Raw genomic sequence first — 5648 nt, 5'->3', positions numbered from 1 at the left:
ATTCCTACCTCAAAATGTGGTTGCAAAGATTTTGTGAACTGATGCACTCAGATGGCCTGGCACATTGCTAGTAGTATGTAAATATTAGCCATTAACATTTCTACTGCTACACTAGAGCATTTTTTGTTTTGTTTTTTGTTTTTTTTTGTCAAGAGTAGAAAGAAAAAGAGAAGCCAAAGAACCTTAAAAGTGATCCTATTGAGACGACTTGAAATATCAAGTCAAAGGCCTTTGCACACATGAAGTAGACATCTCAAGGACATACATGCAGAACTTAGACTGATAATTCTGTAGATAAGATTCTGTAACACAGTCTTTATAGTCAGAAGGATGGGAAGATGCTGAAATGTAGAATTCTACATTTTTACTAGTTCTACCAATTTGCTTATTATAGTGTATGTTTCCTTATGAATGTTCTTTATTCATCAAATCATTCTATGATATTTTTAGGCAATGGTTTTATCTCCTCTATTTTTACTTCTGGGTTTAAATTTTTATTCTTTAAACTTTTTTCACTGCTGTAACATTGCTAACTGACTGCTGATCTTCATAATTGAATAATGTGTCTTCCCTGATACCTTAGGTAAAGTTTGGCCCCCATTTCTTATGTTCGTCAGGCAGGCTGGTACCATTTATCACAGCTAGGAGTTTGCATTTACTTGTGATTGTGGAATAATATTAGATTCCTCTCTGAACTGGAAACTATCATTGCAGTGACTTTGTATATTTTTAGTACTGAGTCCCAGCATCAAGCACAGAACTGATATGTGGCAGATGCTAAATGAATGAAAACTATATACCTCCTATTGCACATTAATATTATTCTCTGTTAATGTATACGTGACAATGTAGCCATGTATTATCTTGTCTCTTACCGATCTAAAATTGATGCTGCTTCATCCTAAATTTTTTTAGAATCCCCCCAAATCCTTTTCCTATATGGTTTAGATTATATTCTGCCAATAAGATACATTTGCACAAAATTCAGGAGAAACAGAAACGGGAGGCATGATTCAGGGTAGCAGGATCTCTGTTGCTCTCAGCAGCTAAGACAGTCACGGGAGTCCAACCTGACATTTTCTCCTGAGCCTTCCAGTGGTTATTTTATAAGGCTCCAATTCTGGTATGAAAGTCCTTTTTTTACAGGAATATCCATAATGGCTTCTGTTTTCCTGACATAATCCTAACTAACACAATTAGTTTAGGGAATATCTATTTCACTAAGGAAAGACATTGCATACGCACTATTTTATAAGAAATAGAAAAGCTTAACATTCAGATTGTTGTCTTGTCTGATGTTTTCAGAATCCCACACAGTGTTTTCTAAACTCAACAAGCAGTTTAGTTTAAGGATTGATATTCCATTTTTTACTGTTAGACATTGCATTATTTTGAATATTACTTCAGATTTTGTACTTTTTCCTTTTAAATTTTGATATTATATTTGATGAATTTACTAAAATGTAACTATCAATATACAGTTTAGAAATTTAAAATAGTTTTTTTTAGCAAAATGTGATATTTCTTATATTTTTTTCCTCTGTGATAACATTTAGTGTTTTTCACTCATTCTCATTTTCAGATCCATTCAGACAATTTGATCATTTAAAGATAAAAACCTATGAGAAATTAGTGATTTTGTCTTAGAATATTGAGAGTTTTGTCTCTATCCTTGTTTTTGGTTTTGGTAGTAGAAATCTGCTAGTCATTAAGATCTGAATCTGTACTTTGTCCCTAAAGTCATTTTGCAAGGATTGACTTACAGTTGTCTAATATGGGCAATTTTAGTTCTTGTTTTAAATCTGTTTGTCATTTGCCATTGCTATTCTTGTTTGCTACAAATCTACCACAGACAATGCAGATAATGTTTCAAAGAGCTCCAGTCATTTATTTTGAAAGATGATTGATTTAGAAAGGGCAAAAAGGGAATGCTTTGCACCTCCATGAATATAATGTATGCAGATCTAACAGAAGGTGCTATATGCCATGAAGGTTTATTTTCTCTTCCTTCTGAATCTCATACCTATGCTTTGTAATGTGGTTGTGTGCTTACCATTTTCAAAAGCTGTGTCCTCAGATGGAGATATCTGGAGATTACCAAGTTTAGTTGTGATCCTTATTAACCTTTTGAAGAAAGAATGTGTTTGTTTTACTTTCTGTTATTATCCAAACAAAATTCAAAATCAAAATCAAACATTAAAAAACATATTTGTAAACCGTGGTTGGTGATCTGAATGGAAAATGTAAGTCAAGTATGAGGTCAAAGCTGAGGGCACAGTAGACTTCAGGGCAGCTAAACAGACAGTGCTAAATACAGGTTTATTGAAGTTTGGTGGATATTGAAGGGAGACATGAAAAGCATATTACTGATAAGTTAATGTCTGAAATTATAATTTGGAGAATATGAAAGAAGCTAAAAATAAACAATTATAATGTGGGGTTTTGTGGGAAGTCTCAGTAAGCAAGTCTGTATTAAAGCTACATTAAAAAATAAATAAGAAAATGAATATCCTAGTATTCAGAAATAAAAAGATGTGTCCTACTGATACATGCATTGACATGGATGAAACTCAAAGCAATATACTGAGCAAAGTAGCCAGACATGAGATACTGCATCCCACGTGATTCTATTTATATGAAGTTCTAGAGGAAGCAAGACCAATCTACTGCCTTAAAAATCATTGGCTGTTTCTGAGATGGGAAGATTGACTGGGAAGGGGCCCAACAATCCTTTCTTATACCTTGATAAGTGTGTGGGTTTGCATGGATTATTGCCTTTGTAAAAACAAATCAAACAGTACATCTAAAATCTGTCCACTTCCATATATGTAAATTATGCCTCTAATAAAAAATTAGTGGGACTTCCACATTTAACAATATATTTTAGATATTTCAGTGTCAGTTCATATAGATCCATAATTCTTTTTAACAGCCGCACCATATTCATTTGTATGGATAAGTTATATAGCTATCCACCTATGGATAGGTGTTTGCATTGTTTTCTTTCTCTCTCTCTCTCTCTTTTTTTTTTGCTTCTCTTTCCTTTTTAAAACTATTTATTTATTTGCAATTTGAAATAAATGATCGTACTTTAAAATTTTGAAAATTTATATTTTCACGTTTTGGAAGTCATTCTTTGAGATAGATTATCTTTTACTCTGTTGTTCCAATTTAAATGCCTACAACTCTGTAGGAAAGTGATCTTTTTTTCCCAATAGACTTACCAACTCTAAATATATCAGTTGTTTATTATGAAAGTCCTAATGACTGAGACCTGAAATCTACTAACTAAAGGAGAAAGTGAGTTCCTAGGAGTGATAACTCTGCAACACTTTGGCAGTTTAATATGGTAATGAATTCCCCAGTCCTACAGATGATTCTATACTGTTTACTTAGATGACAGTACACTGGAAAAAGGGACTATCAGGAGCTCTCTGATACAGGGTTCAAGTTGAAACTTGGGGACCCAAAGCTTTATTGAGGCCTTGTGGTTAAAGTAGGGCATATTGGTGGTGGGAAACAAATGGAGTCCTAGCCTGGGTCCAAATCACAGTAGTAATTTCCCAGGTGCTTGAGTATCTAATTGGAATAGGCATACCAGGAAGTTGGATTTATAGTTATTGTAGTAGGAAAAGTCTGGTGGAAGGCTCAAACTCCTTGCCCCAACCTACAATCAAGAATCACTCAGAAGCAGTTTCACATCCTGGAGTGAATGGCCAAGGTTAGTGCCACACTTGAAGACCAAATGCAGGGACTGATCCACCACATCTGGTTAAAACACCAGTCTGTAAACATCAGTATGTAAAACAAAACAAAACAAAACGCAGAAGATCCTTTAAGTTGACAATGAACTAATGCAAATTTACCCGTTTCAGCTGTGCTCCCAGATGTGATATCTTTTCTAGAGCTGATGAACACAGGCTCAAGTACATAGTATTAGATCATTCATCTGGCAAATATGTTTATTTTTCCATCTTTATTAGGAAGGAAGAAGAGAAAAAATTATCTTTCACGTGAGATGAAAATGGACAGTAGTATATATTTATGGTCAGGCCCAAAGACTATAACTTTTCTGCCTGGTCATAAGATAGTCCAAAGAGACGTGGATACACTCCAGAAAATATACAGTCCAGAAAATATCACGATGCCCACCAAATGGATGGTATCACGTTTAGAGGACCAGATGAATATGAAGTGGCAAGTAAATTGGTGGTTTTTGTTAGAAACATGCAATCCAGATGGTGGAAGATTAACCCAATGAAGGCTCAGGAGTCTTCAACCTTAGTGAAGTCCATTGGTCTGGGCCATGACAGAACATCTCCTTGGAAGTAAAAATGAATTATTAGAGCTTACACCTCCCACCACTAAGGAGGAACACAATGCCTTTAGGTCCCTTCAGGAACTCGGAGCATTATATTCCAGACTTCTGCTACCACCTATTTAATGGGAGACAAGGGACTCTCAGAGCAAGAAAGGTCTCTGCTTTAGTCCAAGATTTGGTTACATGATCTGCTGCTCACACCACATAACCCAGCTTATGGAATTACACTGTAGGGCTTTAGAGGTCTCCGTGGTGGAAAAATTTGCTGTGTGAAATTTGGGTATTCCCTCAAAGGATAACCATAATCTAGAATCTTTGAATTCTAAAACAAGGCAATACCATCTGACATGCTACTCAGGCCCATTTGAAATGAGCAAATGACTATGGGTCATGTGGTCAGAGCCTCTCATCATGGATTTATCAAATCCACAATATCCTGAAGTCTGATGGGTTCAGCAACAATCAGCTGTAAGATGGAAGTGTTACATGAGGCATTAGTTATGAGCAGAGCTCTTACCAATTGAGAATACATGCTGCTTTGATTAGTCTTGAAGAATGCCACATGAGGGAACCATCTTCCACAAGACTGAAATGGGTGTGATGGAGACATCGTGGTTTTCCAGTGGGACATGGTGACAGATATCTGATGAAGACAGTTCAACCTGTGGACCTGGAAGGGGTTCCAGCTGGTTCTACATATTTAGAGTTTGAGGCTGTTCCTCAAAATTTAGTTCTTCCTCCATTCTCAAGTGAGTACACTGTTTTGGTCAGCTATTTGATATTCTTTTAATAAAATCCCTCTGTTCTTAAATTAACTAGAGTGGATTAAGTTGTCTGCAACCAATACAGCATGAAAATATTAGATCCAGCATTTTTCTTTCTAGTTTTACTGACTGACGTTTACTTATTTGTTCATTTATTCATTCAGTAAACAAAATCTCTATTGAATACTTCTATTGTTAGAAACTGGAGGCAGCACTTATAAAGCTTTTATGGATTGTACAGGTGTACTGCAAGAAGGTGTGTGTGTGTGTGTGTGTGTGTGTTTAAAGATTTTCTTATTTATTTGAGAAAGAGAGATTGAGAGAGAGAGTGCATGCAGGGGGAGGGGCAGAGGGAGAAAATCTTCAAGCAGACTGCCTGCTGAGTGTGGAGCCCAGTGTGGAGCTTGATCACAACCCATAAGACCATGACCTGAGCAGAAACCAAGAGCTGGATGCTTAACTGACTGAGCCACCCAGGTGCCCTGCAAGAAGGTGTTAATACATGATTACCAAGCAGTTTGTTGATTCTAACTGATAAGTATTAGGAGGACAATTACAGAGTA

The sequence above is a fragment of the Ailuropoda melanoleuca genome, chromosome 14 (assembly GCF_002007445.2).
Source record: "Ailuropoda melanoleuca isolate Jingjing chromosome 14, ASM200744v2, whole genome shotgun sequence".
Lineage (NCBI taxonomy): Eukaryota > Metazoa > Chordata > Mammalia > Carnivora > Ursidae > Ailuropoda > Ailuropoda melanoleuca.
This window is presented reverse-complemented; position numbering follows the sequence as displayed.